Source organism: Lutra lutra, chromosome 8 (genome assembly GCF_902655055.1).
Source record: "Lutra lutra chromosome 8, mLutLut1.2, whole genome shotgun sequence".
Taxonomy (NCBI): Eukaryota; Metazoa; Chordata; class Mammalia; order Carnivora; family Mustelidae; genus Lutra; species Lutra lutra.
This window is the reverse complement of record NC_062285.1, coordinates 128,458,708-128,474,742: the sequence shown is the minus strand read 5'-3', so window position 1 is coordinate 128,474,742 and position 16,035 is coordinate 128,458,708.

Here is a 16,035-nt window from a genome sequence, read left to right as displayed (position 1 = left end):
AAGGAAAGTGAGTCCGATATTCTAAGAATGGAAAATACTGAGGTGCCAAAAACATGGGGGGTCGACCTAGAAGGGGAGAACTCAGAGGATGAACAAGGTCAAAAGGAGAGTGAAGCCAGGTGAGCCTGGCAGTGCTGGTTTATCTCAGGAGAGGCTTGCTTCCAGCCTCTGCAACTGGCCACATCTTGCCCCAGAAATCTTTTCACTTCATTCTAAAATAGAACCTGTGAAAGAGAATTTCGAAGTAACATCTACATGGCTATTTTCTAAAAATCTCTTCTCTCCAACCAACGAATCTCCAAGACTTTGTTCTAAGCAGCAAAATTGCAAATGTTATCAGATGTTTGTGCAAATCATTCAAGTCCCCAGTGTTTATAAAAGCAAACTGGGAATATCCAAGAACAGAGTGTCTGTCTAGTAGAATTTCAGCATTTCCTTTTTTGCCTGACTTTGGAAGCACAGGTTAGGGATGTTGTGGCATCCATAAGGCTGAGTCACGCTGGAGCTCATGTCTCATTACTTAAGGACTGTTTTGGAAAGAAAGATTGAGTTTCTAGCACTTATAGAACTCGGTGGGGGGTGGGGGGTTGAGCTTTGGAAATCGTGTCCAGAAATGGTTTGGTGGTTATTGAATGTACTGATCAATCAGAGCATATGTTAAGGGTTTGATGGACTGACAAATACGAATCACCCAGCAGAGCACTTGGCAGACAACAGGAATTTGATAACTATTAGTTACTATCTTTATAATACAATTATGACTCCATTGACTAAAAATGCTTGCGGTCTTTAAGCAATCTTGTTTAATAGATGCTATTCTATTTTTTCTGTTTTGTAGCTTCTCTTTGATCTCTGATTTTTCTAACAGTCCACACTTTCATCTGATTGCCCATATTGGCAATAGTGATAATACCAGTTGCAATTTTTATGATTATAACTCTAGGTAGATAGATAAATATTATGAGGGATAGAGGATGAAATTAGGCCTGGTCATTCATAAAAAAATAAAAATATGTGAAAAAATTCATCTTCTCTGGTAATTAATGAAATGCAGATTAAAACATGAAAGATTCCAGCATCACTAGCCAGCAGAAAATACAAATCAAAACCACAATGAGATACCACCTTACACCAAGTTAGAATGGCAAAAATTAACAAAACAGGAAACAACAGTTGTTAGTGAGGATGTGGAGAAAAGGGAGACCTCTTACACTGTTGGTGGGTCTGCAAGCTGGTGCAGCCACTCTGGAAAACCATATGGAGAGTCCTCAAGATGTTAAGAATAGAGCTACCCTACAACTCAGCAATTGTACTACTAGGTATTTATCCCCAAAGATACAGATGTAGGGAAAAGAAGGGGCACATGCACACCAATGTTCATAGCATCAATATCCACAATAGCCAAACTGTGGAAGGGGCCAAGATGTCCTTCAACAGATGAATGGATAAAGAAGATGTGGTACATATATGCAATGGAATATTACTCAGCCATCAGAAACAATGAATACCCACCATTTACATAGACATGGATGGAACTAGAGGGGATTATGCTAAGTGAAATAAGTCAAGCAGAGAAAGTTGGTTTCAATCATATGGTTTCACTCATATATGGAACATAAGCACTAATATGGAAGACCATAGGGGAAGGGAGGGAAATCTGAAGGCGGAGAAATCAGAGAGTGAGGCCAACAATGAGAAACTATGGACCCTAGAAAACAATCTGAGGGTTTTAGAGGAGAGGGGAGTGGAAGGAGGGGGTAATAAGGTGATGGGTATTGAGGAGGGCACATGCTATTATGAGCACTGGGTTTTATATGTAACTAATGAATCATTGAACACCGCATCAAAAACTAATGATATTAATGATACAGTGGCGGACTGAACAACAACAACAACAAAAAAAACAAATAAAAAAAAAGAAGATTGCAAATGGTAATTTTAGTGTTCTCAAGCACTACCAGGAAGAGCAGAATTTGGCATAATTGATTTTGAGAAAGCAATGTAACAATATAAATTAAGTGCCATAAATTGCATCTAATCATTGATCCACTTTTAAGAATTTATCTGGAATTATCATATGGTTTCACTTGTGGAACATAAGGAATAACATGGAGGACATTAGGAGAAGGAAAGGAAAAGTGAATTGGGGGAAATCAGAGGTGGAGATGAACCATGAGAGACCGTGGACTCTGAAAAACAAACAGGTTTTGGAAGGGAGAGGGGTGGGGAGTTAGATGAACCTGATGATGGGTATTAAGGAGGGCAGGTATTGCATGGAGCACTGGGTGTGGTGTATAAACAATGAATCTTGGGACACTAAAAAAATAAAATAGAATTTTTTTAAAAAAATGTAGAACAAGTAAATAGATTTATATAAAAAAAATTATCTGGAACCTCCAGGAGGAAAATCAAATGTAGTCAAAGATTTAGATACAAATGTCAGTTGCCGTGTATATCTATCAGGATCTTGTCAAGAAACAGCACGCTCAAACTGAGTAATTGGAAGACAGTTTAATTCAAAGAGTGAAACAAACAAAAAGACAACATCTTACAAAGTTTGGACAGTGTGTGGAGACATGACCAGAGACAGAGCAGGACTGTGGAGCCAGCCATGGAAATTCATGAGTGCCAGTTGATGGCCAAGAAAAAAAGCAGGGAGTGAGGGGTTTCTAGAACCTGGAGGGAGATGCTACTTGGAGGGGGCCTCCATGTGACCAACTAGAGGAACAAATGCCCCATCCCCATCCCCCTCCCCACTCTGGTCTCTTGTTGGCACTTCCCATTCTGAGTCCAAGCAAAGCCAAAGGTAAAGGAGCTCTTCGACAAAGTCCATATGGGCCCAGGGTAAACAGTGACTCTGCAGAGACAAATGAAAAATATCCAGCACACTTTGCTATTTTTTTTTTTTAGATTTTTTATTTATTTATTTGACAGACAGAAATCAGAAGTAGGCAGAGAGGCAGGCAGAGAGGCAGGCAGAGAGAGAGGAGGAAGCAGTCTCCCCGCTGAGCAGAGAGTCTGATGCGGGGCTCGATCCCAGGACCCTGGGATCATGACCTGAGCTGAAGGCAGAGGCTTTAACCCACTGAGCCACCCAGGTGCCCCCACACTTTGCTATTTTTAAGACCAAAAATACAAGCTAATATAAATGTCCAACAATTAAGAGATGAGTCAATAAAGTGGTACATTTTGCAGCAGGATGTTACACAAGCCATTCAAATAATGCTTTTGAAGAAACAACATTAGGAAATGTTTTCAGTATAAATTCAACAGAAGAAAAGCAAGGTAGAAAATTATATATGACTCCAATTGTGAAAAGAACATACATACATAACCCATTGAAAAAAGACTAGTGAGAACATGCCCAAACTTAAACTTAGAACTGGCTATTTCTGATTTGGGGAATGATGGATTTTCTTATTCTTTCTTATTCTTATTCCAGTTTTCTGAATTTTCCAAATTTTACATAAGTATATGCTACTTATAATCAGAAAAATATTATTCAAAATAACATTTTGCCCTCTGCAGCTCCCTATCTAGTGGGAGAGAAGGATTCATTTCTAATGGATTATAGCAAAACACAGTGAGAGAACAAAGGACTAGCACATGGATTTCAACTGGCAGACAGAATCTGGGAAACTTCCTGGAGTAGGTGGCATTGAAACTGGGCCTCGAGAAATGAGAAATATTTCGATTGGTTGAGAAATGACAGAGGGGAACCCAGGTGAGAGGACAATTAAAAATGAAGATTAAGAACTCTGGACAGTGTAAATATCCAGGACACAGCAGTAGATGGATAATTCTAAAGCAATATCCTGGCAAAATCAGAGGAATTTTTACAATATACAAATTTCTATGTCCCTCTCCAGACATACAGTATTGGCATCTCTGCTGGGGAGCCCAAGACAGAGATTTTGAAAATGCCTCCAAAGTCATTGAAAGGCATGACCAGGATTTAGGAGTATTAGTGGGCAACTGTATATAAGAGAGTATAGTGGGCCTGTGTCCCTCTAGCTGTGTCCCTCTCCTGAGAAGAAAGGGACCCAGCAACCATCTTACAAAATGTGACCTTGCCCCATGACTACAGATGAGTGGGCTGGGACAGGCCTGAACCTCTAGTGCCAAGGTAGAGCTCTGAACTTGGCAGTAGGCATCTTCCATCTGCTCTGTGAGCTGCAGGAGCAAAGGGGACAGAAGGAACAGAAGGAACAAGGCTAATATAAGGAGGACAGAAAGAATGGGACACTGAGAGGACCCTGCCACCTTCCATTCCCTGGTTCCAGTACTTTCTGAGGTACCACTGGATCCCTGGCCTGGAGTTTCCTGAGACCTTCTTTGTCCTTATAATAGAGCATAGTTTTCAGTGGTGGCCTGACTGGAATTGGCCTCCATTACCTGCAGAGATAGGCAGGGCAAGTTTTATCTTCAGACTCACCAACATTTTCTGTTTCCAAGTCCCAGCTGGAACTGACACTACCTAACCAGCTAGTGCAATCTTTCTCAAACTGGTTTTCTCAGAACAATAGGCTCTGTGGAATGAATGGGTGTTGCAGCACAGGCACACACACATAAAAGAGCCATCCTTGCTCAGATAAACTGGGACATCTCTGGACTAACAAAGTGAAACTGGTTTCTCAGAATACACCTTAAGCTTAAACCACATTATATGTCAGTTATACCTCAATAAAGCTATATAGGGAAAAAAAAATCTTTCAGGCTTACATGAAAAACACATCACCAGAAAAGGAAGAAAAAGGTTTCTTTCCTAAGAACTTCTCAGAGCCTTAAGAAGCCTTGTGCATCGTGACTCTCGGTTGGGGATGAGAGAAGGCAGTGTTGCTTATATTTATTTACTCTTGTTTGTTTGTTTTTCCAAAAGCATGTTTCAGAGCTGGTTCATGGCCCATAAGAGCTAACTCATTCACTCATCTGTTTCACCCTTCCATAAACATTTATGAGAGTGGCAGAAATAAGAAATATTTCTGAAAATGGCATGTTGTCTTATGAGGAGGACACACTAGCCTCCTAGGAATGATGTGTGTGTACGTACATTGTGTCCATGTGTGTGTGCGTGCACACATGGGTGTGCCCACATGTGTTTGCATGCTTACATGCCTGGGGATGTATGTTAAAAAAGGAATAAAGAGAGGGAGAGCAAGGCAGAAAGGAAGACGGATCCTTAGCTTCAGGGCCGAGGTACACACTTCCAGATGCCCAGTCATAAAGATTCCATCTCAGTCTCCAAAATAGAATTACATTATGTTGCGTAGACTCAGGCGGGTTACTCTGATTACTTTGACTTCAGTTAAAAGAAACTCCCAGATCATTTCTCCCCCTGCTCCTCAGCAGCATGGGATTATCCCCATACCAATTTTTATTTTGTGAAACTGGCCTCTTTTTGTAATCATATCCCATTTTTTTTCTTAAAAGGCCTTCATCAAAAGAGATTTCCTATATTAATGATGATAATGCTTTTGTGGAGGAAAAGGTGGGATGAACATTTGTAGAGCATCCCTTCCCAGCCATAGTGAGTGGAGCATTACAAATACTTACTCTTACTTGAATCTTTTCTCTCTGGTAAGGCAGGCAATTCCTTTTCTCTATTTTTTTTTCTTTTCTTTTCTTTTTTTTTTTTTTTTTAAGATTGTATTTATCGATTTGACAGAGAGAAAGAGAGAGCATTAGCAGGCTAAGTGGCTGGCAGGGGGAGAAGGAGAAGCAGGCTTCCCACTGAGCAGGGAGCCTGATAGAGGGCTTGATCCCAGGACCTAGGGATCATGACCTGAGCTGAAGGCAGCCACTTAACCAACTGAGCCACCCAGGCTCCCCCCTCCTTTTCTCTTTTTATAGATAAGAAAGTTCTGTGAATCTGAGAACTCTAGGTCTTTTGCAGTCATTTGGTATCTGGCCTGTAGTTGGGCCTCTGTAACATATTTATCAAATAAATGAATAAACGAAGGAAGAAAGTGAACCTAACAGTTGGCTCAGGGTCACCCAACTGCTCAGTTTCTAAAGTCACCTTTGAACTTGGGTCTGTCTAATTCCAAGGCCCTGCTGGCTTCCTCATAATTTTAGAACTGAACGAGATGCTTTCATGTACATCATTTGATTTAATTCTACAACCCTGTGAGGTGGAGAGGCCATGCAAAACCATTTTCATTTCCTAAATGAGGGCAGTGGGCCACAAAAGAATCAAGAAGTAGTAGGTGCTACTATTACTCAGGTAGTAGAAGGAAGATTCAGGACCCCATCCTAGGGCTTCTGATTCCCATCCCAGTGCTCTTTCAGCTACATCAGAGATGTTTTGAAGGTGGCTGGAGATTTCCCTCAAAGTGAGTGTTGCCTGAGCTGACATCCATATGGCAGACACCTCGCCACCCTCTCCTTAGATTGTCCTTAGATTCGTCAGCCCCTGCCATCTCACATAACGCTCACACTAGTAGGGTCTCTCCCTGCACACTCCATCTAGAGCAGCCAGCCCTGCACTGGCACTGGGGAAGTCTCCTCAGAGAGACAGATTGTTCGGCCTTGTCCTCAGCACCTCCATTTCACCCTTGACCTCCATCAGGACAGCCAGATGAGTAACATCCCCTCCTAGCCATTTGCCACCTGCTGTCTACAAGTTGCAAAGACACTTCCTCCTGAGGCACAGACAGTTCTGTCGAGACCACACTCTGTTTTCCCATGAAAAATGTCCTTTAGAAGAGGATTTCTCCATCAGTCTCCACAATAACACAGATGCACACATTTCTCCAGAATCTTCTTTGCTGTAATTTGGCGCTTTACTGAAGGGGGGCATGGGATCTTCCTTTCTTGGGACAGGGATGGCCAGGCCCAGGCTGGAAATTCTCGAGTCCATTGACTGCTTTGGGGGGCAGAAATGGGTTACTTTCTACTTTTACCCTTTTCTGTTTTCATTTTTCACTTTGTTCCACACTCATAATGTTTCTTTCAGCTTCTGTCCTTTTGATGCCAACACTACCAGTGAAAAATGAATAATGACCTCAGAAAATCCCAAGGTCGTTCATTTCCAGACACAAAGCCAAAGAACTGGTCTGACTCAGATTTTATTTCCTTCCACCGAGTGGAATAGTTTGGGCATTTTGGGAAGACAGGTTCTGGGGGCTACTAGAAGTGGGTAAAAACAGATTTTGTGTGTATTAATGAATCTCTTTCCTCCACTCTCTTGCTTTAGATTCTGGGCATCTCTCTCCTGGACAATTTTGATAGGAACTATTTAGGAACTGAATTGTGTCTCCCCTGAATTCACATGTCGATGTCCTGACCTCACAATATGATGTATTTGGAGATAGAGCCTTTAAAGAGGTCATTAAAATGAGGTGATATGAGTGGCCCTAATCCAATAAGGCGACCTTATAAGAAGAGAAGATTAGGACACAGACAGAGGAAAACTGTAAGGACACAAGGAGAAGTCAGCCATCCACAAGCCCAGGGGAGAGCCCTTGGGAAGAAACAACCTGCTGACACCTTGACCTCGGACTTCTAGTTCCAGAACTGTGAGAAAATCACTCTGTTTTCTGAGCCCCCAGTCTGTGGTGCTTTGTTATGGTGCCTGAGCAGAGACACAGATGTTGGGATTGAGAAGGGGCCACTGCTGTAATTAACACAGACTGTGGCAGTGACTTTGGAACCGGGGAATTGGTAGAGGCTGGATGAATTGTTAGGTCCATGTTGGAAAAAGCCTAGCTTAACTTGAAGGAACTGTTGGTAATCTACCAAATGAATACAGAGGTAGAATAATAATTATAATAAATTCTGGGGGGCGCCTGGGTGGCTCAGTGGGTTAAGCCGCTGCCTTCGGCTCAGGTCATGATCTCAGAGTCCTGGGATCGAGCCCCGCATCGGGCTCTCTGCTCAGCGGGGAGCCTGCTTCCTCCTCTGTCTCTGCCTGCCTCTCTGCCTGCTTGTGATCTTTCTGTCAAATAAATAAATAAAATCTTTAAAAAATAATAATAATAATAAATTCTGGGACATGGAAAAGAAGTAATTTTGGGATCATTCTAAATGTCCAGGCATTATGTTAGATACTTTACATATCTTAGCTCATTTGTGCTTCATAATAATCCTACAAATGAATGATACGTATAAGTTATATGTATACATAAACATGGATGTTTATATAAATATTTATATATGGGGCACCTGGGTGCCTCAGTCAATTGAGCGTCTGAGTCTTGGTTTCAGCTCAGGTCATGATCTCATGTGTCATGAGATCAAGTCCCACATCTGGCTACCTGCTTACTGGGGAGTTAAAGATTCTTTCTTTCTATCCCTCCACCCTAAATAAATAAAATAAATCTTTTCTAAAAATGAATAAATAGGGCACCTGGGTGGCTCAGTGGGTTAAGCCACCGCTTTCGGCTCAGGTCATGATCTCAGGGTCCTGGGATCGAGCCCCACATCGGGCTCTCTGCTCAGCAGGGAGCCTGCTTTCCCCTCTCTCTCTGCCTGCCTCTCTGCCTACTTGTGATCTCTCTCTGTCAACTAAATAAATAAAATCTTTAAAAAAAGAATACATATTTATATAAAGTTTGATTTATATAAATAAATATGTTCATTAATATCCCCATATTATAGCTAACAACAGTAACCAACAAAACCACTAAACTAAACTCTCTCTCTATACTAGACACTAAGAGCGTGGTGATCTTAACCTTGATTTTTATACCACTGGATGGTAGATGGTAAGACAGCATCGTAGTTAAGAGCACAACTCTTAGAGCCAGATACCTGGGTCCACATCACAGTTCATGGCATGTGCTTTCATAACTCTGGCTTCATACCAGCTCTTTCTGCTGCCTCAAGTGCTCTTCTCTCAGCCCCAGGGCCAATGCCTGGCCCCCCTTCTGGTTCTGAATCAATTGTGATTCATTCATTCATTCTTCCATTCATTCATAGTTACATGAGTGTCTACTTTGGATAAGGTACTTTTCTAGGTCCTTGGGTACAGCAGCGAATAAGAAATATTCAGTGCCTTCTAAGCAGACAAGCCCATTGGGAGACAGACAAGTAAGCAGGCCTCATGGGGCAGTGTGAGAAAGACAATGACAGTGTAAACAGAGGAGGGCATTGCAACGATGGCCCCACTTCTCCATCCTTCCTCTAGCCATGCCCCTTGTTTGCAAGGTGACTGTGCAGCCTCTCCCATCAGGAGGTGGAGCCTTGTATCTAGGATGTCCATGGAACTGCTTTGGCCAATAGAATGCGTGATGGTTAGAGTTTCACTTCCAAGCCCAGGTCTCAGGAGGTCTCAAACACTTTTGCTCATTCTTTTGAACCATCCACTGGCATGTGAACAGGTCTGGATTTGCCTGGTGGAGAAGATTGAGAAACACATGGAGAAGAGCCCATTCATCCTGGCCAAGCCCATCACAGACCAGCCAGTCAACATCCAAACGTGAGAGAGCCCTGCCAAGATAAGCAGAACTGATGCACAGCTGACTATAAACGCATGAGTGGTTCCAGCCAAGACCAGAAGAACCACCCAGCTGATGCACAGACTCGCAAGCAATAATAAAACCACTGTGTTTTGGAGAAAAGCGTTACACAGCATTATTGTGATGATAGATAACTGATACAGATGGGAAAGGGGATCAGATTTTCAGTGGAAACATTCTACAAACTATTCACGTATAATAGAAAAAATATGTCTTGTTCATGGATTTAGGGTTCAGTGTTTTGCTCTGTTATAATGAAGAGCCAGTTCACTTGTCAGGCATGCCTTGGAATGAAGTTTGAAGTTGTACTTCTCTAAAGGTATTTAAAATCCACATTTTGAAAGACGGAGCAATGAGATGTTTCGATTTCCTCTCACGAATGTAGTCTAATAACATACACTATTTGCAATGTACCAATGTCCTCCACAGTTCTGTCTTCCCAGGTGTATGAGCTATGGTCATCTGCACAATCCATGGAAGACTGGGTGTAGAATTCCAGAAAGTATGTGGCAAGATGGGGACTGTTTTTCTTATTTCAAGGTCAGTGTTCTACCCACCATTAGATTATTCTGTGACTTCTTTCTCTTCTCTGGCCCATGAGATTTCTGGCCCATGAAATTTAGTCAGCTATACATCTAATTTACTAAAATTTTATTGCAGTACATAGATTACTTCATGAAAAAGTTCAAACACTATTGAATAGCGTGGCTAACATTTATGGAGCACTCACCAGGTCATGGTCATTGCTACTAGTACTTTTGGTGTATTAACTATACACGTAATATAATCCTTACTGACCTATTATCATCCCTATGGAGACACAGAGAGGTTAGGTGACTTTCTCTAAGTGACATAATCAGTATAGACCTTGGCATTAATCCAAGACAGTCTGTCTCCAGAGTCAGACTTTAAACCACTTACACATTGGGGTTTGTTATACAGAATAAGAAACTACTTATATTTTATCTACTCATAAAGACCAGCTAATAAGTGGACCTTTAATAAGTATATCATTTACATGATTATTACATGTTTCAGAATAAGTGAAATGAACTAAATGTCTAGCACTTCTTAGACATCTGATGAATGTTATTTCCCCAATTCCCCATTCTGTGTATGTGATGGACATTGTTCCTTCAACTATGCCAAGCACATTGGTGAGCACTCTCTGTGCCACTGAGGCACTGGGCCTGTTAATCAATCAAGGCAAAGTCATTGTCCTTCAGAAGCTTCCAGTTTAGAGGAAGAGGCAGATAGCTTAGGCAGCAGGGCTTTCTAGGGATGCCATGGGGGGCACAGAGAAAAGACCAATGAATGCTGCTCCTGAGTTTTGGGTCACTTGGCAGAGCAGGTCTTGAAGGCTGCTTCAGGGTTCTATAGTGTGAAGAACCAGGACTTAGGAAAGGAGAAGTTTTAGCGTATGTGAGAATGGTAGTTGATAGAAATTTACAGGACATACTATGTGCCAGACACTGCTCTGGGTGAGGCATATCTATATCTATTTACCTGTTTTAATCCATTAGAGTCATCCGTAGAGTGGTTAAGTGACCTATCCAGAGTCGCAAAGCTAGTAGGTGGCAGGGCCGGGATTTGAACCCAGTATGGTGTGGCCCTAGAGTCTGGGCTGAGACTCTGAAGTCTATTACCTCTGAAGAGCTAGAACAGTTAAGAGACATGGATCACGTGGAACCAAGCAGGTCCAGGCCCTTCTATTCCATATATGTTAACCACCCAAAGGAGCTCTGGATCTACTGCTGGAATCCGCGCCTCCTTGTGACTGAGCAGAGGAGGAGAAGCAGCAGGCAGGACGTTCATGCTCACTACTCTGCTGAGAACTGCAGGAGCTCCACTTCTGTGAGGAGCTCCGGCCTTTTCTAGGAAAATCACCATTAAAAGGAGATGTGGCAGAAAGCCTCACTGGGCTAATGGGCCCTTTGCAGTCAGGATTCCTTGGAAAACTTTCACATGACGTCAGTCCTCGGTTATCCCAGCAGTGCCTGCACTTGACATTCTTACCATGATCTCCGTAAATCACTCATAATTCATGCAAGGCTGTGTTGAATGGTTTGCGTTAAGCCGGACGTCTAAAGCTGTGAGTCTAAGGAGATTTGAGTAAACTGGAGATATATAAAAAATGCCAGAGAAAGGACAAACATAAATGTATTTGGCTCTCTTTTCCCCATTCGCCCTTGGTCCATGATTCCTGGTTTTCATTTGACTCGTAAAGTGTTTTCAAGGGACAGCTAAGTAGGGAGCCATCAAAGTTGGCCCTGCTGTGAAAAAGCAAAATTCTCTCAAAATGAAGTAGAGAGTCATGGGAAGGCAGAGGTAGCTGCCCAAAGTGCCTTCTTGCTTGCACTCCACCCTCTCCCTCCCCTGCACCAAGAAAGTCACTCTGTTTCTTCTTTAGTGGGTGGTCATCAGGTTATCACTAAGCTAGGAGTGAGTATTTATACCCGGACATGGACACACCTCTTCCTCTCTTGGGGAGGTGTTGGGTCAACCTAGCAGGGAGTTAAAGTGGGTTTGAGTTTTCTTGTTGCTGTGGTTACACTCCCTGCTATGGGCCCAGATTCGCCCTGGAAGCTGCTACCTGTGACTGGCCATGGCCCTGTGTGGAGGGCTTCCTCAAGTCCCTGCTCTACCCTGGTTCCCAGCAAACCTGTACCCCTGTGTCCAGAGGGCCTTGGTGACAGTCTGTTCTGGCCACCATAATAATAGACTGGGGGGCTTAATTATCAGACACTGATTTTCTCACCATTTTGGCAAGTGGAAGTTCAAGGTCAAGGTGCTGGCAGGTTAGGTATCTGGAGAGACTGCTTCCTTGGCTTGCAGATGGCAACCTTTTCTCTGTGTTGTTATGTGGCCTTTCCTTGGTGAATGCACTGGAAAGACAGTGGGGGTAGGTGGGGGGGGGAGAGATAAAGAGAGCAAGAGTGCTCTGATGTCTCTTCTTACAAGGTCACCAACCAGTCCTATCAAACCTTAATTACTTCTTTAAAGGTCCCAGCTCCAAATATAACCACACTCGGATTTAGGGCTTTGACATAGGAATTTGTGGGGGACACAAGCATTCAGTCCATAACATCCTGGGCCCTCCCAGTGCTGCTCCTTCTTCTGTATCAGGTTTCTGGTAGAAGTTGGGGTTTCTCTGCCACCCTTGCCCAGCCTCTGCGGTTCTCAGGCCTCACATGACTGGGTCTTGGGAGAGGGGCCTTTAAGCATCCTTGTCCCTTCATTTTGTGGCAGCCAAACTCTGCCTTAGGTCTGTGGTTGATCTTGGGCAGGAAGAATTTCCTATCCTCAGTATTGAGCTGAACAGAATCCCCCACAATTTATGTCCACCTGGAACCTCCACATGGGACCTTATTGAGATATCGAATCTTTGCAGATAAAATCAGTTAAGATGGGGCTGCACTGGATTCTGGTAGTTCCTAAAACCAATGACAAGTGTCTTTATAAGAGAAAAGAGAGGGAGATACAGAGACAGAGAAACACGCACAGAGGGAAGAGAGCCCTGTGACTGAGAAGGCAGAGACTGGAGGGATGTATCTAAAAGCCAAGGAACTCCAAGGATTTCTGGCAACCACTAAGCTGACAGAGGCATGGGTCATATTTCTTCTCCCAGCCTGCGGAAGGAAGCAACCTTGCAGACACTTCAATTTCAGACTTTGGGTTTCCAGAACTGTGGGAGAATACATTTCTGTTGCTGAAGCTGTCCAGATCATGACACTTTGTTACCACAGTCCCAAAAGTCAAATACAATCTTCTCCAGTTGTAGCCAATTTCAGCTTGCTGTCAGTTCAGCATCCTGGACCTAAGGAGACTTCCAGTTTTCCCCCCAAGGGCAGAGAGTTTTGCTTCCACTCTGTCCCAGAGCCCGTGGATTTATGTCTGGGCCCTATGGATAAGAGGTCTGTTGCTCTTCCCTTGGCAGCTTAAGTCTTTGCTTTCTGAGGAGAAGGATCTGGGAAAGCAACAAAGGCTTTGTGTCTGTCCCCTCCTGCCACTTCTGGGCTCTCCAGCCTCTGTCTTGTCACTCGTGTTTATCGTGAGCACACAGTGGAGTAGAGCTTGAGAGCAAGCCCCATCTCCCTCTGCATCTGGGCTCCTTGCTTTCCCAAACTCACATGCTACCCACGCTGGCCTTTAAGAAGTCATTAACATCTTAGCTGATTAAGTCCCATTCCTTTGAACAGCAGCTACCACTTTCTCCCAAGTCCCACCAAATGTGAGGCGGTCATGTGTCCTGTCTTTCCTCAGAAGAGTTTGTGCCTCATTGGAATGTAGTTTACTGAGTAAATTTGGAATCTCCGCTCTATGGTAGTCTCAAAAAAAGTGATGATTTTATAAGTTATTCAGCATTTTCTTCCCTGTCATGGTGGGATCAATATTCTCTTGGGGTTTTCATCATTCTAAGTAGAAATGGAATTCCTTAACTAATATTTGTCCTAAATAAAAGTTTGTGCAAATTCTCAAGGGCCTAGATTTGACTCTTGGCTCTAAAACTCACTAGCTCTGGGACCTTGAGCAAGTTGCCTAATTTTGCTGAGACTTGGTTTCCTCAAGGTTAAAATATAAGCTTGACACAAGTCCCATTCAGTTCTCATAGCCATTATCTTAAAAGAAGGTTCTGGAGCAATCTCACAGACTGAACTATTCTTAGCTTTGCCTTCTTTTAATGTCAGATTTTCAGAGTACCTTGTCTTGATTGGACAAAATGTGGTTGTCTGTTTGTTTGTTTATTTGTTTTTTCCAAGACTGGTTGGGAAAATGGGTAGGTAAGAAGATTCTCCCTCTTCAGATTGCTGGCTTTGATGGGCTTCTAATCATAAGGAAGGTGTAGCCTTTGAAGCAGATGGACCATAAGGCTTGCATACTTTTGGAATTTACCATAGCAATTAAAGAACTTGTTTTAAACTTATTTTTATTGTATTTCTAGCACATAGGAAAAGTTGTATTGGTGCCAGGTAAGGCAAAATCTGTCAAAAGGGATTTTTCATATTCTGTTACTCAGGCACTTGATGGGGCACCTGCAATGCCAGGACCCTGGTGTAAATACCAGAGACAAGGAGGCAGTTTCCCTAAGCAGTTGCCACAGCACCCCCACCCCCCATCTGGCTTGAACAGTTTTTAATGAGATTCTATCTTGGGGACAGGCCAAACCCAGTCTCCTCCCTAAAATAAAGCATCCCATGTGAGCTCAGGCTGTTTACAAAATGTCTACAAGCCTTTCAGCTTACCAGGATTTACTGTGGTCAGTGTTAGTTAGAAGAGAACAGTTCTTCTAAGAGTCCTTGTGAGGATGAGGGACTGCAGGAGGAAGACTCAAAAATGAGAAAAATCATGGAAGAAGGTGTAACAGGACCTTTTTTTTTTTTTAGTTTTCCTACTAAACGAAATACATAAGTTGGGAAAATCATTTTATTTATGTGTTCATTTGTTTATTCAACACAGATTTACTGTCTAGTTATTAAGTGCCAGGAACTACATTGGATGCTTGAGGCATTACAACAAAGATAAGGGCTTTGCACCCATGAAGCTTGTAGCCTAGTTGGGAAGGGATTAACTAGATATTTACATAAAATAATATTTTATATTATATTTGGGGTAAATACTTGTACTAAGAATTACAAGTCTAGAGGATTAGAAAAAGTCTTGCCTGAAGAAGTGACACTTTGACTTAGATTTGAAGTACACGTAAGCACTGAATAGATTTTTCAGAGGGAAGAAGAGGATATTTCTTTTTTTTTTTTTTTGGTCATTCACTTATTTTAATTATTAGAAATAACAAGCTGAGGCAGGCATCTATCAGGATGCTGAGATATGGGAGAACATTCTGCATGATGTAAAATCTTAGCTTTATAAATGGGTTTTGCTAATAAAAATACATTTTCATTATTTCCAGTTATCTTGTTTATTTTGGGTACACATCTTTAAGTGTTCTTGAGACCTGTTAGCACAAGAATATATATATATATATATATATATATATATATATATATATATATATATCCCTTTGTCTGTGTACACTTCAGATTCTCATCTTCAGACACCCTTTCCTCCAAGAGTTTGAGAGCTCACACTTCCCTCATTGCCTTCTTTTTTTTTTTTTATAATTTTTTTTTTATTTTTTATAAACATATATTTTTATCCCCAGGGGTACAGGTCTGCGAATCGCCAGGTTTACACACTTCACAGCACTCACCATAGCACATACCCTCCCCAATATCCATAACCCCACCCCCCTCTCCCAACCCCCTCCCCCCATCAACCCTCAGTTTGTTTTGTGAGATTAAGAGTCACTTATGGTTTGTCTCCCTCCCAATCCCATCTTGTTTCATTTACTCTTCTCCTACCCCCTCAACCCCCCATGTTGCATCTCCTCTCCCTCATATCAGGGAGATCATATGATAGTTGTCTTTCTCCGATTGACTTATTTCGCTAAGCATGATACCCTCTAGTTCCATCCACGTCGTCGCAAATGGCAAGATTTCATTTCTTTTGATGGCTGCATAGTATTCCATTGTGTATATATACCACTCTTCTTTATCCATTCGTCTGTAGATGGACATCT